Source organism: Lissotriton vulgaris, chromosome 10, assembly GCF_964263255.1.
Source record: "Lissotriton vulgaris chromosome 10, aLisVul1.2, whole genome shotgun sequence".
NCBI classification, from domain to species: Eukaryota; Metazoa; Chordata; class Amphibia; order Caudata; family Salamandridae; genus Lissotriton; species Lissotriton vulgaris.
Window position 1 is genome coordinate 536,102,167 of NC_141698.1, and position 20,316 is coordinate 536,122,482.

At 47.4% G+C, this 20,316-nt stretch overlaps 37 non-coding genes across 37 annotated transcripts; all 37 read left to right on the forward strand.

The window, feature by feature from the left end:
• Window positions 1–107: 107 nt before the first annotated feature.
• TRNAP-AGG (transfer RNA proline (anticodon AGG)) lies at window positions 108–179 on the forward strand. Its single transcript has one exon. It is a non-coding gene; the product is annotated as a tRNA-Pro (tRNA).
• Window positions 180–564: 385 nt separating this feature from the next.
• TRNAV-AAC (transfer RNA valine (anticodon AAC)) lies at window positions 565–637 on the forward strand. The gene has a single exon. It is a non-coding gene; the product is annotated as a tRNA-Val (tRNA).
• Window positions 638–930: 293 nt separating this feature from the next.
• TRNAL-CAA (transfer RNA leucine (anticodon CAA)) lies at window positions 931–1,042 on the forward strand. The gene is made up of 2 exons: window positions 931–968; window positions 997–1,042. It is a non-coding gene; the product is annotated as a tRNA-Leu (tRNA).
• A 932-nt stretch (window positions 1,043–1,974) lies between these two features.
• Window positions 1,975–2,046, forward strand: TRNAP-CGG (transfer RNA proline (anticodon CGG)). Its single transcript has one exon. It is a non-coding gene; the product is annotated as a tRNA-Pro (tRNA).
• Window positions 2,047–2,431: 385 nt separating this feature from the next.
• On the forward strand, window positions 2,432–2,504 carry TRNAV-UAC (transfer RNA valine (anticodon UAC)). The gene has a single exon. It is a non-coding gene; the product is annotated as a tRNA-Val (tRNA).
• Window positions 2,505–2,909: 405 nt separating this feature from the next.
• TRNAP-AGG (transfer RNA proline (anticodon AGG)) lies at window positions 2,910–2,981 on the forward strand. Its single transcript has one exon. It is a non-coding gene; the product is annotated as a tRNA-Pro (tRNA).
• A 385-nt stretch (window positions 2,982–3,366) lies between these two features.
• On the forward strand, window positions 3,367–3,439 carry TRNAV-AAC (transfer RNA valine (anticodon AAC)). Its single transcript has one exon. It is a non-coding gene; the product is annotated as a tRNA-Val (tRNA).
• A 293-nt stretch (window positions 3,440–3,732) lies between these two features.
• Window positions 3,733–3,844, forward strand: TRNAL-CAA (transfer RNA leucine (anticodon CAA)). The gene is made up of 2 exons: window positions 3,733–3,770; window positions 3,799–3,844. It is a non-coding gene; the product is annotated as a tRNA-Leu (tRNA).
• Window positions 3,845–4,776: 932 nt separating this feature from the next.
• TRNAP-CGG (transfer RNA proline (anticodon CGG)) lies at window positions 4,777–4,848 on the forward strand. Its single transcript has one exon. It is a non-coding gene; the product is annotated as a tRNA-Pro (tRNA).
• Window positions 4,849–5,233: 385 nt separating this feature from the next.
• TRNAV-UAC (transfer RNA valine (anticodon UAC)) lies at window positions 5,234–5,306 on the forward strand. Its single transcript has one exon. It is a non-coding gene; the product is annotated as a tRNA-Val (tRNA).
• Window positions 5,307–5,711: 405 nt separating this feature from the next.
• Window positions 5,712–5,783, forward strand: TRNAP-AGG (transfer RNA proline (anticodon AGG)). Its single transcript has one exon. It is a non-coding gene; the product is annotated as a tRNA-Pro (tRNA).
• A 385-nt stretch (window positions 5,784–6,168) lies between these two features.
• Window positions 6,169–6,241, forward strand: TRNAV-AAC (transfer RNA valine (anticodon AAC)). Its single transcript has one exon. It is a non-coding gene; the product is annotated as a tRNA-Val (tRNA).
• A 293-nt stretch (window positions 6,242–6,534) lies between these two features.
• On the forward strand, window positions 6,535–6,646 carry TRNAL-CAA (transfer RNA leucine (anticodon CAA)). Its single transcript has 2 exons — window positions 6,535–6,572; window positions 6,601–6,646. It is a non-coding gene; the product is annotated as a tRNA-Leu (tRNA).
• A 932-nt stretch (window positions 6,647–7,578) lies between these two features.
• On the forward strand, window positions 7,579–7,650 carry TRNAP-CGG (transfer RNA proline (anticodon CGG)). Its single transcript has one exon. It is a non-coding gene; the product is annotated as a tRNA-Pro (tRNA).
• A 385-nt stretch (window positions 7,651–8,035) lies between these two features.
• On the forward strand, window positions 8,036–8,108 carry TRNAV-UAC (transfer RNA valine (anticodon UAC)). The gene has a single exon. It is a non-coding gene; the product is annotated as a tRNA-Val (tRNA).
• Window positions 8,109–8,513: 405 nt separating this feature from the next.
• On the forward strand, window positions 8,514–8,585 carry TRNAP-AGG (transfer RNA proline (anticodon AGG)). The gene has a single exon. It is a non-coding gene; the product is annotated as a tRNA-Pro (tRNA).
• Window positions 8,586–8,971: 386 nt separating this feature from the next.
• On the forward strand, window positions 8,972–9,044 carry TRNAV-AAC (transfer RNA valine (anticodon AAC)). Its single transcript has one exon. It is a non-coding gene; the product is annotated as a tRNA-Val (tRNA).
• A 293-nt stretch (window positions 9,045–9,337) lies between these two features.
• TRNAL-CAA (transfer RNA leucine (anticodon CAA)) lies at window positions 9,338–9,449 on the forward strand. Its single transcript has 2 exons — window positions 9,338–9,375; window positions 9,404–9,449. It is a non-coding gene; the product is annotated as a tRNA-Leu (tRNA).
• A 932-nt stretch (window positions 9,450–10,381) lies between these two features.
• TRNAP-CGG (transfer RNA proline (anticodon CGG)) lies at window positions 10,382–10,453 on the forward strand. Its single transcript has one exon. It is a non-coding gene; the product is annotated as a tRNA-Pro (tRNA).
• A 385-nt stretch (window positions 10,454–10,838) lies between these two features.
• On the forward strand, window positions 10,839–10,911 carry TRNAV-UAC (transfer RNA valine (anticodon UAC)). Its single transcript has one exon. It is a non-coding gene; the product is annotated as a tRNA-Val (tRNA).
• A 405-nt stretch (window positions 10,912–11,316) lies between these two features.
• Window positions 11,317–11,388, forward strand: TRNAP-AGG (transfer RNA proline (anticodon AGG)). Its single transcript has one exon. It is a non-coding gene; the product is annotated as a tRNA-Pro (tRNA).
• A 385-nt stretch (window positions 11,389–11,773) lies between these two features.
• On the forward strand, window positions 11,774–11,846 carry TRNAV-AAC (transfer RNA valine (anticodon AAC)). Its single transcript has one exon. It is a non-coding gene; the product is annotated as a tRNA-Val (tRNA).
• Window positions 11,847–12,139: 293 nt separating this feature from the next.
• Window positions 12,140–12,251, forward strand: TRNAL-CAA (transfer RNA leucine (anticodon CAA)). Its single transcript has 2 exons — window positions 12,140–12,177; window positions 12,206–12,251. It is a non-coding gene; the product is annotated as a tRNA-Leu (tRNA).
• A 932-nt stretch (window positions 12,252–13,183) lies between these two features.
• On the forward strand, window positions 13,184–13,255 carry TRNAP-CGG (transfer RNA proline (anticodon CGG)). The gene has a single exon. It is a non-coding gene; the product is annotated as a tRNA-Pro (tRNA).
• A 385-nt stretch (window positions 13,256–13,640) lies between these two features.
• On the forward strand, window positions 13,641–13,713 carry TRNAV-UAC (transfer RNA valine (anticodon UAC)). The gene has a single exon. It is a non-coding gene; the product is annotated as a tRNA-Val (tRNA).
• Window positions 13,714–14,118: 405 nt separating this feature from the next.
• On the forward strand, window positions 14,119–14,190 carry TRNAP-AGG (transfer RNA proline (anticodon AGG)). The gene has a single exon. It is a non-coding gene; the product is annotated as a tRNA-Pro (tRNA).
• Window positions 14,191–14,575: 385 nt separating this feature from the next.
• On the forward strand, window positions 14,576–14,648 carry TRNAV-AAC (transfer RNA valine (anticodon AAC)). The gene has a single exon. It is a non-coding gene; the product is annotated as a tRNA-Val (tRNA).
• A 293-nt stretch (window positions 14,649–14,941) lies between these two features.
• TRNAL-CAA (transfer RNA leucine (anticodon CAA)) lies at window positions 14,942–15,053 on the forward strand. Its single transcript has 2 exons — window positions 14,942–14,979; window positions 15,008–15,053. It is a non-coding gene; the product is annotated as a tRNA-Leu (tRNA).
• Window positions 15,054–15,985: 932 nt separating this feature from the next.
• Window positions 15,986–16,057, forward strand: TRNAP-CGG (transfer RNA proline (anticodon CGG)). Its single transcript has one exon. It is a non-coding gene; the product is annotated as a tRNA-Pro (tRNA).
• Window positions 16,058–16,442: 385 nt separating this feature from the next.
• Window positions 16,443–16,515, forward strand: TRNAV-UAC (transfer RNA valine (anticodon UAC)). Its single transcript has one exon. It is a non-coding gene; the product is annotated as a tRNA-Val (tRNA).
• Window positions 16,516–16,920: 405 nt separating this feature from the next.
• On the forward strand, window positions 16,921–16,992 carry TRNAP-AGG (transfer RNA proline (anticodon AGG)). Its single transcript has one exon. It is a non-coding gene; the product is annotated as a tRNA-Pro (tRNA).
• Window positions 16,993–17,377: 385 nt separating this feature from the next.
• TRNAV-AAC (transfer RNA valine (anticodon AAC)) lies at window positions 17,378–17,450 on the forward strand. The gene has a single exon. It is a non-coding gene; the product is annotated as a tRNA-Val (tRNA).
• Window positions 17,451–17,743: 293 nt separating this feature from the next.
• On the forward strand, window positions 17,744–17,855 carry TRNAL-CAA (transfer RNA leucine (anticodon CAA)). Its single transcript has 2 exons — window positions 17,744–17,781; window positions 17,810–17,855. It is a non-coding gene; the product is annotated as a tRNA-Leu (tRNA).
• A 932-nt stretch (window positions 17,856–18,787) lies between these two features.
• TRNAP-CGG (transfer RNA proline (anticodon CGG)) lies at window positions 18,788–18,859 on the forward strand. Its single transcript has one exon. It is a non-coding gene; the product is annotated as a tRNA-Pro (tRNA).
• Window positions 18,860–19,244: 385 nt separating this feature from the next.
• On the forward strand, window positions 19,245–19,317 carry TRNAV-UAC (transfer RNA valine (anticodon UAC)). The gene has a single exon. It is a non-coding gene; the product is annotated as a tRNA-Val (tRNA).
• Window positions 19,318–19,722: 405 nt separating this feature from the next.
• TRNAP-AGG (transfer RNA proline (anticodon AGG)) lies at window positions 19,723–19,794 on the forward strand. The gene has a single exon. It is a non-coding gene; the product is annotated as a tRNA-Pro (tRNA).
• Window positions 19,795–20,179: 385 nt separating this feature from the next.
• On the forward strand, window positions 20,180–20,252 carry TRNAV-AAC (transfer RNA valine (anticodon AAC)). Its single transcript has one exon. It is a non-coding gene; the product is annotated as a tRNA-Val (tRNA).
• The last annotated feature ends 64 nt before the right edge of the window (window positions 20,253–20,316 follow it).

The following is a 20,316-nucleotide window of genomic DNA, read 5'->3' on the forward strand; positions in this document are numbered from 1 at the left end:
TTTGATGACGGTCATGGAAAAGACAGCAATCATATTGCAGAACAGAGCAGCATGTACTGGCTAGCTGCCACTAACCCCTGGAGCCGTGTCAGAGGTGACTCTTGCGTGGCTCGTTGGTCTAGGGGTATGATTCTCGCTTAGGGTGCGAGAGGTCCCGGGTTCAAATCCCGGACGAGCCCTTTTTAGAGGTAAACATACAAACCCTACTAAAAAAGCACTATGCCTGACTATTTCTCGTTATACTGGGTGCATTGTTGCACAACATATTTCTAACCTCAGAAGAAAAATGGATCACCATGCTTTATCTGCCTACCTGCTTAGTCTCAGTGTGTCCCAGGTGATGCTTTCCCAAGCTGTACTCGCTGGCATTTAGGCATCAGATATTTGCCTGTCGATGCCTGCACAAGTGAGTTTTGAATACGTCTAATTGCAAGCATGTTGGATGATATCTCTGAGGTTTTCACACTTGTTCTGCACATTCTGAGCCGCTGCTGATACAGCAGAATAGAAGTAGGGTGAAGACTTGAGAGAAACTTTCCTCTAACAGTAGAAAGCACCAAGGTAGTTTCTGTAGTGTAGTGGTCATCACGTTCGCCTAACACGCGAAAGGTCCCCGGTTCGAGACGGGGCAGAAACACTGTGCATTGGATGCTTTTTTTGTGCACACTCTAAAACCTTATTATCTCAATGCAAGTTTAAGAAGAGGTGGTCTTTGAACACGGTGAGCCGCGAGAATTTTTTTTTACCTTTGCAGACGAAACAAAGTTATCTCCATCGATCATCTGGGGGTTGTTCTTGGGCCTATTTTTATTTTGTGTGAGCTATGTTGTATTGTTGGGGCCTTTACACCTGTGACATTTCTGTGAACGTTGTAAGTGGAAACGTTGGCAGGTGCAGACAGAAAAGTCAGAACTAAGCACACCCTGAGCCGTCAGGATGGCCGAGTGGTCTAAGGCGCCAGACTCAAGAGAGCTTGATCTTCAGTGATGCTGAGCCTTCTGGTCTCCTCATGGAGGCGTGGATTCAAATCCCACTTCTGACAGGTCCCTTTTACACCCTTAAGTCTTCCTAATTTTTGCAGTGCATTCCCCACACACACCACAATATTTGCGGGAACCTGTAGTAAATAAAGAGAAATCCACCAGGCTGGGCCCTCAATCACAATTCCATGTATTTCTGAAAGTGACACCGCAGGCACACCTTCCATTACATTTGCAATCCATCACAGTAACTGCCTTGCTGGGTTTCGAAATAAGCAGTTGATCCCATCATTTGTTGTGAGGCTCTCCTGCCACCTTTTTGGCAGAGAAGGCACTGTCCCTGCAACAACACAGGCAGACATGTTCAACAGGGCTTCCTGGTTATGTGGGAGGAGCAGATTGCCAATGGTCCCCCCTTGAAAATTCTAATTTACATAAGGAAGACAGAGAGGTAGCTGGTAGTAGGCACTACACACGGACATTGCACTCCCTCTTGTGATTTGCAGCCAATTCTAGATTGAGGCAGGAGGAAAGGAGGAGACTCGCCCAACAATGGCCATACTGGGAAGTCAGCCACTCTGGGTCTCCCAGGTGAATGTTTCAGGCCTGTGAGCCACTCATATAAATCTCGCCTGATCGAGCCTGATCGAGCGCTGAGCGGGCGCGTTTGAATCCAAATATCAAACACCTCTTTCTCAGGCGCAAGAAATGGTGGGCCCTTCATTGCTTCTGGTGTGGAAGTCTATGGAGCAAGGGTCCAGGACTTGCAGAGGAGTACAAGTGCCAGAAAGTGCTTGCTGTTCTCATCTGTGCCTTTTTACTGCTCACTGGCCGATAGGAGATTGGCTGCCCCCTTCCTTGCTGGAGTGAAAAAACAACAACTTGAGAGAAAACATGACTTTGTGTGGCTCACTTATAGGGAGACGAGCCAAATAGCCCTGCTGTTTTCTGAAAGACGCTTCAGTAATTGTTCAAAATGTCTCCTGGCCACTCAGGCTCGTTGGTCTAGGGGTATGATTCTCGCTTCGGGTGCGAGAGGTCCCGGGTTCAAATCCCGGACGAGCCCATCCTGTGGAAGTTTTCAGGCTGCTTGTCATATAGGAGCCTTTCTTCTTTTCAATGCTATAAGACGCTGTGTATGTCGAGAAGGTTCCTTACCCTGCACGCTATTTTCCACTTTTGACATGATAAAGGAGTGCAGGACTTCCTTGCAACTGCTTTTCTGGGCTGGACCAGCAGTGTAGGAACATTACATGCAAAGAGTTTTTCTAGTGTCATTTCAGGATATGGTTTCAAAATCGCCTCTTGGGGAAAAAAGTGGTCCTCATTCCTGTCTTCCAAAGAAAGAGAGACCGGGTAAGGAGAGCCCAACTTTGAGCTTCAAGGACGTTGGCCCTTAGTCTGTGCGTTCCAACCCAATACACGCCAACAAGATTCCTGAGGTAGTGTCTGTTTCTGTAGTGTAGTGGTTATCACGTTCGCCTTACACGCGAAAGGTCCCTGGTTCGAGACCGGGCAGAAATGCAGCTTGCTGTTTTTCACAGTGTTTGCATTTACTGGCTCACTTTATAGAAAAGCTGAGATAATAGAGGCTGTCTATTCCTCACCAGCCTGACGTAGTGTGCTCCAGAGATCTCAGTGACAGCTCGAAAAGAGAAGTGACGATAGCTTGCGCCATTCGCTTGCTCGCACTTTGCTCTGTAGGGTGGGCCTACTTCATGAAAGCAAGGCATGAGAGAAGAAATGCTTCTCTTGTCCTCACCACGAGCAGACACTTAAAGCAAACAAACTGTCTGAAGGACAGAGGCTTTTTAATTTCTTGTTTGATGACGGTCATGGAAAAGACAGCAATCATATTGCAGAACAGAGCAGCATGTACTGGCTAGCTGCCACTAACCCCTGGAGCCGTGTCAGAGGTGACTCTTGCGTGGCTCGTTGGTCTAGGGGTATGATTCTCGCTTAGGGTGCGAGAGGTCCCGGGTTCAAATCCCGGACGAGCCCTTTTTAGAGGTAAACATACAAACCCTACTAAAAAAGCACTATGCCTGACTATTTCTCGTTATACTGGGTGCATTGTTGCACAACATATTTCTAACCTCAGAAGAAAAATGGATCACCATGCTTTATCTGCCTACCTGCTTAGTCTCAGTGTGTCCCAGGTGATGCTTTCCCAAGCTGTACTCGCTGGCATTTAGGCATCAAATATTTGCCTGTCGATGCCTGCACAAGTGAGTTTTGAATACGTCTAATTGCAAGCATGTTGGATGATATCTCTGAGGTTTTCACACTTGTTCTGCATATTCTGAGCCGCTGCTGATACAGCAGAATAGAAGTAGGGTGAAGACTTGAGAGAAACTTTCCTCTAACAGTAGAAAGCACCAAGGTAGTTTCTGTAGTGTAGTGGTCATCACGTTCACCTAACACGCGAAAGGTCCCCGGTTCGAGACGGGGCAGAAACACTGTGCATTGGATGCTTTTTTTGTGCACACTCTAAAACCTTATTATCTCAATGCAAGTTTAAGAAGAGGTGGTCTTTGAACACGGTGAGCCGCGAGAATTTTTTTTTACCTTTGCAGACGAAACAAAGTTATCTCCATCGATCATCTGGGGGTTGTTCTTGGGCCTATTTTTATTTTGTGTGAGCTATGTTGTATTGTTGGGGCCTTTACACCTGTGACATTTCTGTGAACGTTGTAAGTGGAAACGTTGGCAGGTGCAGACAGAAAAGTCAGAACTAAGCACACCCTGAGCCGTCAGGATGGCCGAGTGGTCTAAGGCGCCAGACTCAAGAGAGCTTGATCTTCAGTGATGCTGAGCCTTCTGGTCTCCTCATGGAGGCGTGGGTTCAAATCCCACTTCTGACAGGTCCCTTTTACACCCTTAAGTCTTCCTAATTTTTGCAGTGCATTCCCCACACACACCACAATATTTGCGGGAACCTGTAGTAAATAAAGAGAAATCCACCAGGCTGGGCCCTCAATCACAATTCCATGTATTTCTGAAAGTGACACCGCAGGCACACCTTCCATTACATTTGCAATCCATCACAGTAACTGCCTTGCTGGGTTTCGAAATAAGCAGTTGATCCCATCATTTGTTGTGAGGCTCTCCTGCCACCTTTTGGGCAGAGAAGGCACTGTCCCTGCAACAACACAGGCAGACATGTTCAACAGGGCTTCCTGGTTATGTGGGAGGAGCAGATTGCCAATGGTCCCCCCTTGAAAATTCTAATTTACATAAGGAAGACAGAGAGGTAGCTGGTAGTAGGCACTACACACGGACATTGCACTCCCTCTTGTGATTTGCAGCCAATTCTAGATTGAGGCAGGAGGAAAGGAGGAGACTCGCCCAACAATGGCCATACTGGGAAGTCAGCCACTCTGGGTCTCCCAGGTGAATGTTTCAGGCCTGTGAGCCACTCATATAAATCTCGCCTGATCGAGCCTGATCGAGCGCTGAGCGAGCGCGTTTGAATCCAAATATCAAACACCTCTTTCTCAGGCGCAAGAAATGGTGGGCCCTTCATTGCTTCTGGTGTGGAAGTCTATGGAGCAAGGGTCCAGGACTTGCAGAGGAGTACAAGTGCCAGAAAGTGCTTGCTGTTCTCATCTGTGCCTTTTTACTGCTCACTGGCCGATAGGAGATTGGCTGCCCCCTTCCTTGCTGGAGTGAAAAAACAACAACTTGAGAGAAAACATGACTTTGTGTGGCTCACTTATAGGGAGACGAGCCAAATAGCCCTGCTGTTTTCTGAAAGACGCTTCAGTAATTGTTCAAAATGTCTCCTGGCCACTCAGGCTCGTTGGTCTAGGGGTATGATTCTCGCTTCGGGTGCGAGAGGTCCCGGGTTCAAATCCCGGACGAGCCCATCCTGTGGAAGTTTTCAGGCTGCTTGTCATATAGGAGCCTTTCTTCTTTTCAATGCTATAAGACGCTGTGTATGTCGAGAAGGTTCCTTACCCTGCACGCTATTTTCCACTTTTGACATGATAAAGGAGTGCAGGACTTCCTTGCAACTGCTTTTCTGGGCTGGACCAGCAGTGTAGGAACATTACATGCAAAGAGTTTTTCTAGTGTCATTTCAGGATATGGTTTCAAAATCGCCTCTTGGGGAAAAAAGTGGTCCTCATTCCTGTCTTCCAAAGAAAGAGAGACCGGGTAAGGAGAGCCCAACTTTGAGCTTCAAGGACGTTGGCCCTTAGTCTGTGCGTTCCAACCCAATACACGCCAACAAGATTCCTGAGGTAGTGTCTGTTTCTGTAGTGTAGTGGTTATCACGTTCGCCTTACACGCGAAAGGTCCCTGGTTCGAGACCGGGCAGAAATGCAGCTTGCTGTTTTTCACAGTGTTTGCATTTACTGGCTCACTTTATAGAAAAGCTGAGATAATAGAGGCTGTCTATTCCTCACCAGCCTGACGTAGTGTGCTCCAGAGATCTCAGTGACAGCTCGAAAAGAGAAGTGACGATAGCTTGCGCCATTCGCTTGCTCGCACTTTGCTCTGTAGGGTGGGCCTACTTCATGAAAGCAAGGCATGAGAGAAGAAATGCTTCTCTTGTCCTCACCACGAGCAGACACTTAAAGCAAACAAACTGTCTGAAGGACAGAGGCTTTTTAATTTCTTGTTTGATGACGGTCATGGAAAAGACAGCAATCATATTGCAGAACAGAGCAGCATGTACTGGCTAGCTGCCACTAACCCCTGGAGCCGTGTCAGAGGTGACTCTTGCGTGGCTCGTTGGTCTAGGGGTATGATTCTCGCTTAGGGTGCGAGAGGTCCCGGGTTCAAATCCCGGACGAGCCCTTTTTAGAGGTAAACATACAAACCCTACTAAAAAAGCACTATGCCTGACTATTTCTCGTTATACTGGGTGCATTGTTGCACAACATATTTCTAACCTCAGAAGAAAAATGGATCACCATGCTTTATCTGCCTACCTGCTTAGTCTCAGTGTGTCCCAGGTGATGCTTTCCCAAGCTGTACTCGCTGGCATTTAGGCATCAAATATTTGCCTGTCGATGCCTGCACAAGTGAGTTTTGAATACGTCTAATTGCAAGCATGTTGGATGATATCTCTGAGGTTTTCACACTTGTTCTGCATATTCTGAGCCGCTGCTGATACAGCAGAATAGAAGTAGGGTGAAGACTTGAGAGAAACTTTCCTCTAACAGTAGAAAGCACCAAGGTAGTTTCTGTAGTGTAGTGGTCATCACGTTCACCTAACACGCGAAAGGTCCCCGGTTCGAGACGGGGCAGAAACACTGTGCATTGGATGCTTTTTTTGTGCACACTCTAAAACCTTATTATCTCAATGCAAGTTTAAGAAGAGGTGGTCTTTGAACACGGTGAGCCGCGAGAATTTTTTTTTACCTTTGCAGACGAAACAAAGTTATCTCCATCGATCATCTGGGGGTTGTTCTTGGGCCTATTTTTATTTTGTGTGAGCTATGTTGTATTGTTGGGGCCTTTACACCTGTGACATTTCTGTGAACGTTGTAAGTGGAAACGTTGGCAGGTGCAGACAGAAAAGTCAGAACTAAGCACACCCTGAGCCGTCAGGATGGCCGAGTGGTCTAAGGCGCCAGACTCAAGAGAGCTTGATCTTCAGTGATGCTGAGCCTTCTGGTCTCCTCATGGAGGCGTGGGTTCAAATCCCACTTCTGACAGGTCCCTTTTACACCCTTAAGTCTTCCTAATTTTTGCAGTGCATTCCCCACACACACCACAATATTTGCGGGAACCTGTAGTAAATAAAGAGAAATCCACCAGGCTGGGCCCTCAATCACAATTCCATGTATTTCTGAAAGTGACACCGCAGGCACACCTTCCATTACATTTGCAATCCATCACAGTAACTGCCTTGCTGGGTTTCGAAATAAGCAGTTGATCCCATCATTTGTTGTGAGGCTCTCCTGCCACCTTTTGGGCAGAGAAGGCACTGTCCCTGCAACAACACAGGCAGACATGTTCAACAGGGCTTCCTGGTTATGTGGGAGGAGCAGATTGCCAATGGTCCCCCCTTGAAAATTCTAATTTACATAAGGAAGACAGAGAGGTAGCTGGTAGTAGGCACTACACACGGACATTGCACTCCCTCTTGTGATTTGCAGCCAATTCTAGATTGAGGCAGGAGGAAAGGAGGAGACTCGCCCAACAATGGCCATACTGGGAAGTCAGCCACTCTGGGTCTCCCAGGTGAATGTTTCAGGCCTGTGAGCCACTCATATAAATCTCGCCTGATCGAGCCTGATCGAGCGCTGAGCGAGCGCGTTTGAATCCAAATATCAAACACCTCTTTCTCAGGCGCAAGAAATGGTGGGCCCTTCATTGCTTCTGGTGTGGAAGTCTATGGAGCAAGGGTCCAGGACTTGCAGAGGAGTACAAGTGCCAGAAAGTGCTTGCTGTTCTCATCTGTGCCTTTTTACTGCTCACTGGCCGATAGGAGATTGGCTGCCCCCTTCCTTGCTGGAGTGAAAAAACAACAACTTGAGAGAAAACATGACTTTGTGTGGCTCACTTATAGGGAGACGAGCCAAATAGCCCTGCTGTTTTCTGAAAGACGCTTCAGTAATTGTTCAAAATGTCTCCTGGCCACTCAGGCTCGTTGGTCTAGGGGTATGATTCTCGCTTCGGGTGCGAGAGGTCCCGGGTTCAAATCCCGGACGAGCCCATCCTGTGGAAGTTTTCAGGCTGCTTGTCATATAGGAGCCTTTCTTCTTTTCAATGCTATAAGACGCTGTGTATGTCGAGAAGGTTCCTTACCCTGCACGCTATTTTCCACTTTTGACATGATAAAGGAGTGCAGGACTTCCTTGCAACTGCTTTTCTGGGCTGGACCAGCAGTGTAGGAACATTACATGCAAAGAGTTTTTCTAGTGTCATTTCAGGATATGGTTTCAAAATCGCCTCTTGGGGAAAAAAGTGGTCCTCATTCCTGTCTTCCAAAGAAAGAGAGACCGGGTAAGGAGAGCCCAACTTTGAGCTTCAAGGACGTTGGCCCTTAGTCTGTGCGTTCCAACCCAATACACGCCAACAAGATTCCTGAGGTAGTGTCTGTTTCTGTAGTGTAGTGGTTATCACGTTCGCCTTACACGCGAAAGGTCCCTGGTTCGAGACCGGGCAGAAATGCAGCTTGCTGTTTTTCACAGTGTTTGCATTTACTGGCTCACTTTATAGAAAAGCTGAGATAATAGAGGCTGTCTATTCCTCACCAGCCTGACGTAGTGTGCTCCAGAGATCTCAGTGACAGCTCGAAAAGAGAAGTGACGATAGCTTGCGCCATTCGCTTGCTCGCACTTTGCTCTGTAGGGTGGGCCTACTTCATGAAAGCAAGGCATGAGAGAAGAAATGCTTCTCTTGTCCTCACCACGAGCAGACACTTAAAGCAAACAAACTGTCTGAAGGACAGAGGCTTTTTAATTTCTTGTTTGATGACGGTCATGGAAAAGACAGCAATCATATTGCAGAACAGAGCAGCATGTACTGGCTAGCTGCCACTAACCCCTGGAGCCGTGTCAGAGGTGACTCTTGCGTGGCTCGTTGGTCTAGGGGTATGATTCTCGCTTAGGGTGCGAGAGGTCCCGGGTTCAAATCCCGGACGAGCCCTTTTTTAGAGGTAAACATACAAACCCTACTAAAAAAGCACTATGCCTGACTATTTCTCGTTATACTGGGTGCATTGTTGCACAACATATTTCTAACCTCAGAAGAAAAATGGATCACCATGCTTTATCTGCCTACCTGCTTAGTCTCAGTGTGTCCCAGGTGATGCTTTCCCAAGCTGTACTCGCTGGCATTTAGGCATCAAATATTTGCCTGTCGATGCCTGCACAAGTGAGTTTTGAATACGTCTAATTGCAAGCATGTTGGATGATATCTCTGAGGTTTTCACACTTGTTCTGCATATTCTGAGCCGCTGCTGATACAGCAGAATAGAAGTAGGGTGAAGACTTGAGAGAAACTTTCCTCTAACAGTAGAAAGCACCAAGGTAGTTTCTGTAGTGTAGTGGTCATCACGTTCACCTAACACGCGAAAGGTCCCCGGTTCGAGACGGGGCAGAAACACTGTGCATTGGATGCTTTTTTTGTGCACACTCTAAAACCTTATTATCTCAATGCAAGTTTAAGAAGAGGTGGTCTTTGAACACGGTGAGCCGCGAGAATTTTTTTTTACCTTTGCAGACGAAACAAAGTTATCTCCATCGATCATCTGGGGGTTGTTCTTGGGCCTATTTTTATTTTGTGTGAGCTATGTTGTATTGTTGGGGCCTTTACACCTGTGACATTTCTGTGAACGTTGTAAGTGGAAACGTTGGCAGGTGCAGACAGAAAAGTCAGAACTAAGCACACCCTGAGCCGTCAGGATGGCCGAGTGGTCTAAGGCGCCAGACTCAAGAGAGCTTGATCTTCAGTGATGCTGAGCCTTCTGGTCTCCTCATGGAGGCGTGGGTTCAAATCCCACTTCTGACAGGTCCCTTTTACACCCTTAAGTCTTCCTAATTTTTGCAGTGCATTCCCCACACACACCACAATATTTGCGGGAACCTGTAGTAAATAAAGAGAAATCCACCAGGCTGGGCCCTCAATCACAATTCCATGTATTTCTGAAAGTGACACCGCAGGCACACCTTCCATTACATTTGCAATCCATCACAGTAACTGCCTTGCTGGGTTTCGAAATAAGCAGTTGATCCCATCATTTGTTGTGAGGCTCTCCTGCCACCTTTTTGGCAGAGAAGGCACTGTCCCTGCAACAACACAGGCAGACATGTTCAACAGGGCTTCCTGGTTATGTGGGAGGAGCAGATTGCCAATGGTCCCCCCTTGAAAATTCTAATTTACATAAGGAAGACAGAGAGGTAGCTGGTAGTAGGCACTACACACGGACATTGCACTCCCTCTTGTGATTTGCAGCCAATTCTAGATTGAGGCAGGAGGAAAGGAGGAGACTCGCCCAACAATGGCCATACTGGGAAGTCAGCCACTCTGGGTCTCCCAGGTGAATGTTTCAGGCCTGTGAGCCACTCATATAAATCTCGCCTGATCGAGCCTGATCGAGCGCTGAGCGGGCGCGTTTGAATCCAAATATCAAACACCTCTTTCTCAGGCGCAAGAAATGGTGGGCCCTTCATTGCTTCTGGTGTGGAAGTCTATGGAGCAAGGGTCCAGGACTTGCAGAGGAGTACAAGTGCCAGAAAGTGCTTGCTGTTCTCATCTGTGCCTTTTTACTGCTCACTGGCCGATAGGAGATTGGCTGCCCCCTTCCTTGCTGGAGTGAAAAAACAACAACTTGAGAGAAAACATGACTTTGTGTGGCTCACTTATAGGGAGACGAGCCAAATAGCCCTGCTGTTTTCTGAAAGACGCTTCAGTAATTGTTCAAAATGTCTCCTGGCCACTCAGGCTCGTTGGTCTAGGGGTATGATTCTCGCTTCGGGTGCGAGAGGTCCCGGGTTCAAATCCCGGACGTGCCCATCCTGTGGAAGTTTTCAGGCTGCTTGTCATATAGGAGCCTTTCTTCTTTTCAATGCTATAAGACGCTGTGTATGTCGAGAAGGTTCCTTACCCTGCACGCTATTTTCCACTTTTGACATGATAAAGGAGTGCAGGACTTCCTTGCAACTGCTTTTCTGGGCTGGACCAGCAGTGTAGGAACATTACATGCAAAGAGTTTTTCTAGTGTCATTTCAGGATATGGTTTCAAAATCGCCTCTTGGGGAAAAAAGTGGTCCTCATTCCTGTCTTCCAAAGAAAGAGAGACCGGGTAAGGAGAGCCCAACTTTGAGCTTCAAGGACGTTGGCCCTTAGTCTGTGCGTTCCAACCCAATACACGCCAACAAGATTCCTGAGGTAGTGTCTGTTTCTGTAGTGTAGTGGTTATCACGTTCGCCTTACACGCGAAAGGTCCCTGGTTCGAGACCGGGCAGAAATGCAGCTTGCTGTTTTTCACAGTGTTTGCATTTACTGGCTCACTTTATAGAAAAGCTGAGATAATAGAGGCTGTCTATTCCTCACCAGCCTGACGTAGTGTGCTCCAGAGATCTCAGTGACAGCTCGAAAAGAGAAGTGACGATAGCTTGCGCCATTCGCTTGCTCGCACTTTGCTCTGTAGGGTGGGCCTACTTCATGAAAGCAAGGCATGAGAGAAGAAATGCTTCTCTTGTCCTCACCACGAGCAGACACTTAAAGCAAACAAACTGTCTGAAGGACAGAGGCTTTTTAATTTCTTGTTTGATGACGGTCATGGAAAAGACAGCAATCATATTGCAGAACAGAGCAGCATGTACTGGCTAGCTGCCACTAACCCCTGGAGCCGTGTCAGAGGTGACTCTTGCGTGGCTCGTTGGTCTAGGGGTAGGATTCTCGCTTAGGGTGCGAGAGGTCCCGGGTTCAAATCCCGGACGAGCCCTTTTTAGAGGTAAACATACAAACCCTACTAAAAAAGCACTATGCCTGACTATTTCTCGTTATACTGGGTGCATTGTTGCACAACATATTTCTAACCTCAGAAGAAAAATGGATCACCATGCTTTATCTGCCTACCTGCTTAGTCTCAGTGTGTCCCAGGTGATGCTTTCCCAAGCTGTACTCGCTGGCATTTAGGCATCAAATATTTGCCTGTCGATGCCTGCACAAGTGAGTTTTGAATACGTCTAATTGCAAGCATGTTGGATGATATCTCTGAGGTTTTCACACTTGTTCTGCATATTCTGAGCCGCTGCTGATACAGCAGAATAGAAGTAGGGTGAAGACTTGAGAGAAACTTTCCTCTAACAGTAGAAAGCACCAAGGTAGTTTCTGTAGTGTAGTGGTCATCACGTTCACCTAACACGCGAAAGGTCCCCGGTTCGAGACGGGGCAGAAACACTGTGCATTGGATGCTTTTTTTGTGCACACTCTAAAACCTTATTATCTCAATGCAAGTTTAAGAAGAGGTGGTCTTTGAACACGGTGAGCCGCGAGAATTTTTTTTTACCTTTGCAGACGAAACAAAGTTATCTCCATCGATCATCTGGGGGTTGTTCTTGGGCCTATTTTTATTTTGTGTGAGCTATGTTGTATTGTTGGGGCCTTTACACCTGTGACATTTCTGTGAACGTTGTAAGTGGAAACGTTGGCAGGTGCAGACAGAAAAGTCAGAACTAAGCACACCCTGAGCCGTCAGGATGGCCGAGTGGTCTAAGGCGCCAGACTCAAGAGAGCTTGATCTTCAGTGATGCTGAGCCTTCTGGTCTCCTCATGGAGGCGTGGGTTCAAATCCCACTTCTGACAGGTCCCTTTTACACCCTTAAGTCTTCCTAATTTTTGCAGTGCATTCCCCACACACACCACAATATTTGCGGGAACCTGTAGTAAATAAAGAGAAATCCACCAGGCTGGGCCCTCAATCACAATTCCATGTATTTCTGAAAGTGACACCGCAGGCACACCTTCCATTACATTTGCAATCCATCACAGTAACTGCCTTGCTGGGTTTCGAAATAAGCAGTTGATCCCATCATTTGTTGTGAGGCTCTCCTGCCACCTTTTTGGCAGAGAAGGCACTGTCCCTGCAACAACACAGGCAGACATGTTCAACAGGGCTTCCTGGTTATGTGGGAGGAGCAGATTGCCAATGGTCCCCCCTTGAAAATTCTAATTTACATAAGGAAGACAGAGAGGTAGCTGGTAGTAGGCACTACACACGGACATTGCACTCCCTCTTGTGATTTGCAGCCAATTCTAGATTGAGGCAGGAGGAAAGGAGGAGACTCGCCCAACAATGGCCATACTGGGAAGTCAGCCACTCTGGGTCTCCCAGGTGAATGTTTCAGGCCTGTGAGCCACTCATATAAATCTCGCCTGATCGAGCCTGATCGAGCGCTGAGCGGGCGCGTTTGAATCCAAATATCAAACACCTCTTTCTCAGGCGCAAGAAATGGTGGGCCCTTCATTGCTTCTGGTGTGGAAGTCTATGGAGCAAGGGTCCAGGACTTGCAGAGGAGTACAAGTGCCAGAAAGTGCTTGCTGTTCTCATCTGTGCCTTTTTACTGCTCACTGGCCGATAGGAGATTGGCTGCCCCCTTCCTTGCTGGAGTGAAAAAACAACAACTTGAGAGAAAACATGACTTTGTGTGGCTCACTTATAGGGAGACGAGCCAAATAGCCCTGCTGTTTTCTGAAAGACGCTTCAGTAATTGTTCAAAATGTCTCCTGGCCACTCAGGCTCGTTGGTCTAGGGGTATGATTCTCGCTTCGGGTGCGAGAGGTCCCGGGTTCAAATCCCGGACGTGCCCATCCTGTGGAAGTTTTCAGGCTGCTTGTCATATAGGAGCCTTTCTTCTTTTCAATGCTATAAGACGCTGTGTATGTCGAGAAGGTTCCTTACCCTGCACGCTATTTTCCACTTTTGACATGATAAAGGAGTGCAGGACTTCCTTGCAACTGCTTTTCTGGGCTGGACCAGCAGTGTAGGAACATTACATGCAAAGAGTTTTTCTAGTGTCATTTCAGGATATGGTTTCAAAATCGCCTCTTGGGGAAAAAAGTGGTCCTCATTCCTGTCTTCCAAAGAAAGAGAGACCGGGTAAGGAGAGCCCAACTTTGAGCTTCAAGGACGTTGGCCCTTAGTCTGTGCGTTCCAACCCAATACACGCCAACAAGATTCCTGAGGTAGTGTCTGTTTCTGTAGTGTAGTGGTTATCACGTTCGCCTTACACGCGAAAGGTCCCTGGTTCGAGACCGGGCAGAAATGCAGCTTGCTGTTTTTCACAGTGTTTGCATTTACTGGCTCACTTTATAGAAAAGCTGAGATAATAGAGGCTGTCTATTCCTCACCAGCCTGACGTAGTGTGCTCCAGAGATCTCAGTGACAGCTCGAAAAGAGAAGTGACGATAGCTTGCGCCATTCGCTTGCTCGCACTTTGCTCTGTAGGGTGGGCCTACTTCATGAAAGCAAGGCATGAGAGAAGAAATGCTTCTCTTGTCCTCACCACGAGCAGACACTTAAAGCAAACAAACTGTCTGAAGGACAGAGGCTTTTTAATTTCTTGTTTGATGACGGTCATGGAAAAGACAGCAATCATATTGCAGAACAGAGCAGCATGTACTGGCTAGCTGCCACTAACCCCTGGAGCCGTGTCAGAGGTGACTCTTGCGTGGCTCGTTGGTCTAGGGGTATGATTCTCGCTTAGGGTGCGAGAGGTCCCGGGTTCAAATCCCGGACGAGCCCTTTTTAGAGGTAAACATACAAACCCTACTAAAAAAGCACTATGCCTGACTATTTCTCGTTATACTGGGTGCATTGTTGCACAACATATTTCTAACCTCAGAAGAAAAATGGATCACCATGCTTTATCTGCCTACCTGCTTAGTCTCAGTGTGTCCCAGGTGATGCTTTCCCAAGCTGTACTCGCTGGCATTTAGGCATCAGATATTTGCCTGTCGATGCCTGCACAAGTGAGTTTTGAATACGTCTAATTGCAAGCATGTTGGATGATATCTCTGAGGTTTTCACACTTGTTCTGCACATTCTGAGCCGCTGCTGATACAGCAGAATAGAAGTAGGGTGAAGACTTGAGAGAAACTTTCCTCTAACAGTAGAAAGCACCAAGGTAGTTTCTGTAGTGTAGTGGTCATCACGTTCGCCTAACACGCGAAAGGTCCCCGGTTCGAGACGGGGCAGAAACACTGTGCATTGGATGCTTTTTTTGTGCACACTCTAAAACCTTATTATCTCAATGCAAGTTTAAGAAGAGGTGGTCTTTGAACACGGTGAGCCGCGAGAATTTTTTTTTACCTTTGCAGACGAAACAAAGTTATCTCCATCGATCATCTGGGGGTTGTTCTTGGGCCTATTTTTATTTTGTGTGAGCTATGTTGTATTGTTGGGGCCTTTACACCTGTGACATTTCTGTGAACGTTGTAAGTGGAAACGTTGGCAGGTGCAGACAGAAAAGTCAGAACTAAGCACACCCTGAGCCGTCAGGATGGCCGAGTGGTCTAAGGCGCCAGACTCAAGAGAGCTTGATCTTCAGTGATGCTGAGCCTTCTGGTCTCCTCATGGAGGCGTGGATTCAAATCCCACTTCTGACAGGTCCCTTTTACACCCTTAAGTCTTCCTAATTTTTGCAGTGCATTCCCCACACACACCACAATATTTGCGGGAACCTGTAGTAAATAAAGAGAAATCCACCAGGCTGGGCCCTCAATCACAATTCCATGTATTTCTGAAAGTGACACCGCAGGCACACCTTCCATTACATTTGCAATCCATCACAGTAACTGCCTTGCTGGGTTTCGAAATAAGCAGTTGATCCCATCATTTGTTGTGAGGCTCTCCTGCCACCTTTTTGGCAGAGAAGGCACTGTCCCTGCAACAACACAGGCAGACATGTTCAACAGGGCTTCCTGGTTATGTGGGAGGAGCAGATTGCCAATGGTCCCCCCTTGAAAATTCTAATTTACATAAGGAAGACAGAGAGGTAGCTGGTAGTAGGCACTACACACGGACATTGCACTCCCTCTTGTGATTTGCAGCCAATTCTAGATTGAGGCAGGAGGAAAGGAGGAGACTCGCCCAACAATGGCCATACTGGGAAGTCAGCCACTCTGGGTCTCCCAGGTGAATGTTTCAGGCCTGTGAGCCACTCATATAAATCTCGCCTGATCGAGCCTGATCGAGCGCTGAGCGGGCGCGTTTGAATCCAAATATCAAACACCTCTTTCTCAGGCGCAAGAAATGGTGGGCCCTTCATTGCTTCTGGTGTGGAAGTCTATGGAGCAAGGGTCCAGGACTTGCAGAGGAGTACAAGTGCCAGAAAGTGCTTGCTGTTCTCATCTGTGCCTTTTTACTGCTCACTGGCCGATAGGAGATTGGCTGCCCCCTTCCTTGCTGGAGTGAAAAAACAACAACTTGAGAGAAAACATGACTTTGTGTGGCTCACTTATAGGGAGACGAGCCAAATAGCCCTGCTGTTTTCTGAAAGACGCTTCAGTAATTGTTCAAAATGTCTCCTGGCCACTCAGGCTCGTTGGTCTAGGGGTATGATTCTCGCTTCGGGTGCGAGAGGTCCCGGGTTCAAATCCCGGACGAGCCCATCCTGTGGAAGTTTTCAGGCTGCTTGTCATATAGGAGCCTTTCTTCTTTTCAATGCTATAAGACGCTGTGTATGTCGAGAAGGTTCCTTACCCTGCACGCTATTTTCCACTTTTGACATGATAAAGGAGTGCAGGACTTCCTTGCAACTGCTTTTCTGGGCTGGACCAGCAGTGTAGGAACATTACATGCAAAGAGTTTTTCTAGTGTCATTTCAGGATATGGTTTCAAAATCGCCTCTTGGGGAAAAAAGTGGTCCTCATTCCTGTCTTCCAAAGAAAGAGAGACCGGGTAAGGAGAGCCCAACTTTGAGCTTCAAGGACGTTGGCCCTTAGTCTGTGCGTTCCAACCCAATACACGCCAACAAGATTCCTGAGGTAGTGTCTGTTTCTGTAGTGTAGTGGTTATCACGTTCGCCTTACACGCGAAAGGTCCCTGGTTCGAGACCGGGCAGAAATGCAGCTTGCTGTTTTTCACAGTGTTTGCATTTACTGGCTCACTTTATAGAAAAGCTGAGATAATAGAGGCTGTCTATTCCTCACCAGCCTGACGTAGTGTGCTCCAGAGATCTCAGTGACAGCTCGAAAAGAGAAGTGACGATAGCTTGCGCCATTCGCTTGCTCGCACTTTGCTCTGTAGGGTGGGCCTACTTCATGAAAGCAAGGCATGAGAGAAGAAATGCTTCTCTTGTCCTCACCACGAGCAGACACTTAAAGCAAACAAACTGTCTGAAGGACAGAGGCTTTTTAATTTCTTGTTTGATGACGGTCATGGAAAAGACAGCAATCATATTGCAGAACAGAGCAGCATGTACTGGCTAGCTGCCACTAACCCCTGGAGCCGTGTCAGAGGTGACTCTTGCGTGGCTCGTTGGTCTAGGGGTATGATTCTCGCTTAGGGTGCGAGAGGTCCCGGGTTCAAATCCCGGACGAGCCCTTTTTAGAGGTAAACATACAAACCCTACTAAAAAAGCACTATGCCTGACTATTTCTCGTTATACTGGGTGCATTGTTGCACAACATATTTCTAACCTCAGAAGAAAAATGGATCACCATGCTTTATCTGCCTACCTGCTTAGTCTCAGTGTGTCCCAGGTGATGCTTTCCCAAGCTGTACTCGCTGGCATTTAGGCATCAAATATTTGCCTGTCGATGCCTGCACAAGTGAGTTTTGAATACGTCTAATTGCAAGCATGTTGGATGATATCTCTGAGGTTTTCACACTTGTTCTGCATATTCTGAGCCGCTGCTGATACAGCAGAATAGAAGTAGGGTGAAGACTTGAGAGAAACTTTCCTCTAACAGTAGAAAGCACCAAGGTAGTTTCTGTAGTGTAGTGGTCATCACGTTCACCTAACACGCGAAAGGTCCCCGGTTCGAGACGGGGCAGAAACACTGTGCATTGGATGCTTTTTTTGTGCACACTCTAAAACCTTATTATCTCAATGCAAGTTTAAGAAGAGGTGGTCTTTGAACACGGTGAGCCGCGAGAATTTTTTTTTACCTTTGCAGACGAAACAAAGTTATCTCCATCGATCATCTGGGGGTTGTTCTTGGGCCTATTTTTATTTTGTGTGAGCTATGTTGTATTGTTGGGGCCTTTACACCTGTGACATTTCTGTGAACGTTGTAAGTGGAAACGTTGGCAGGTGCAGACAGAAAAGTCAGAACTAAGCACACCCTGAGCCGTCAGGATGGCCGAGTGGTCTAAGGCGCCAGACTCAAGAGAGCTTGATCTTCAGTGATGCTGAGCCTTCTGGTCTCCTCATGGAGGCGTGGGTTCAAATCCCACTTCTGACAGGTCCCTTTTACACCCTTAAGTCTTCCTAATTTTTGCAGTGCATTCCCCACACACACCACAATATTTGCGGGAACCTGTAGTAAATAAAGAGAAATCCACCAGGCTGGGCCCTCAATCACAATTCCATGTATTTCTGAAAGTGACACCGCAGGCACACCTTCCATTACATTTGCAATCCATCACAGTAACTGCCTTGCTGGGTTTCGAAATAAGCAGTTGATCCCATCATTTGTTGTGAGGCTCTCCTGCCACCTTTTGGGCAGAGAAGGCACTGTCCCTGCAACAACACAGGCAGACATGTTCAACAGGGCTTCCTGGTTATGTGGGAGGAGCAGATTGCCAATGGTCCCCCCTTGAAAATTCTAATTTACATAAGGAAGACAGAGAGGTAGCTGGTAGTAGGCACTACACACGGACATTGCACTCCCTCTTGTGATTTGCAGCCAATTCTAGATTGAGGCAGGAGGAAAGGAGGAGACTCGCCCAACAATGGCCATACTGGGAAGTCAGCCACTCTGGGTCTCCCAGGTGAATGTTTCAGGCCTGTGAGCCACTCATATAAATCTCGCCTGATCGAGCCTGATCGAGCGCTGAGCGAGCGCGTTTGAATCCAAATATCAAACACCTCTTTCTCAGGCGCAAGAAATGGTGGGCCCTTCATTGCTTCTGGTGTGGAAGTCTATGGAGCAAGGGTCCAGGACTTGCAGAGGAGTACAAGTGCCAGAAAGTGCTTGCTGTTCTCATCTGTGCCTTTTTACTGCTCACTGGCCGATAGGAGATTGGCTGCCCCCTTCCTTGCTGGAGTGAAAAAACAACAACTTGAGAGAAAACATGACTTTGTGTGGCTCACTTATAGGGAGACGAGCCAAATAGCCCTGCTGTTTTCTGAAAGACGCTTCAGTAATTGTTCAAAATGTCTCCTGGCCACTCAGGCTCGTTGGTCTAGGGGTATGATTCTCGCTTCGGGTGCGAGAGGTCCCGGGTTCAAATCCCGGACGAGCCCATCCTGTGGAAGTTTTCAGGCTGCTTGTCATATAGGAGCCTTTCTTCTTTTCAATGCTATAAGACGCTGTGTATGTCGAGAAGGTTCCTTACCCTGCACGCTATTTTCCACTTTTGACATGATAAAGGAGTGCAGGACTTCCTTGCAACTGCTTTTCTGGGCTGGACCAGCAGTGTAGGAACATTACATGCAAAGAGTTTTTCTAGTGTCATTTCAGGATATGGTTTCAAAATCGCCTCTTGGGGAAAAAAGTGGTCCTCATTCCTGTCTTCCAAAGAAAGAGAGACCGGGTAAGGAGAGCCCAACTTTGAGCTTCAAGGACGTTGGCCCTTAGTCTGTGCGTTCCAACCCAATACACGCCAACAAGATTCCTGAGGTAGTGTCTGTTTCTGTAGTGTAGTGGTTATCACGTTCGCCTTACACGCGAAAGGTCCCTGGTTCGAGACCGGGCAGAAATGCAGCTTGCTGTTTTTCACAGTGTTTGCATTTACTGGCTCACTTTATAGAAAAGCTGAGATAATAGAGGCTGTCTATTCCTCACCAGCCTGACGTAGTGTGCTCCAGAGATCTCAGTGACAGCTCGAAAAGAGAAGTGACGATAGCTTGCGCCATTCGCTTGCTCGCACTTTGCTCTGTAGGGTGGGCCTACTTCATGAAAGCAAGGCATGAGAGAAGAAATGCTTCTCTTGTCCTCACCACGAGCAGACACTTAAAGCAAACAAACTGTCTGAAGGACAGAGGCTTTTTAATTTCTTGTTTGATGACGGTCATGGAAAAGACAGCAATCATATTGCAGAACAGAGCAGCATGTACTGGCTAGCTGCCACTAACCCCTGGAGCCGTGTCAGAGGTGACTCTTGCGTGGCTCGTTGGTCTAGGGGTATGATTCTCGCTTAGGGTGCGAGAGGTCCCGGGTTCAAATCCCGGACGAGCCCTTTTTAGAGGTAAACATACAAACCCTACTAAAAAAGCACTATGCCTGACTATTTCTCGTTATACTGGGTGCATTGTTGCACAACATATTTCTAACCTCAGAAGAAAAATGGATCACCATGCTTTATCTGCCTACCTGCTTAGTCTCAGTGTGTCCCAGGTGATGCTTTCCCAAGCTGTACTCGCTGGCATTTAGGCATCAAATATTTGCCTGTCGATGCCTGCACAAGTGAGTTTTGAATACGTCTAATTGCAAGCATGTTGGATGATATCTCTGAGGTTTTCACACTTGTTCTGCATATTCTGAGCCGCTGCTGATACAGCAGAATAGAAGTAGGGTGAAGACTTGAGAGAAACTTTCCTCTAACAGTAGAAAGCACCAAGGTAGTTTCTGTAGTGTAGTGGTCATCACGTTCACCTAACACGCGAAAGGTCCCCGGTTCGAGACGGGGCAGAAACACTGTGCATTGGATGCTTTTTTTGTGCACACTCTAAAACCTTATTATCTCAATGCAAGTTTAAGA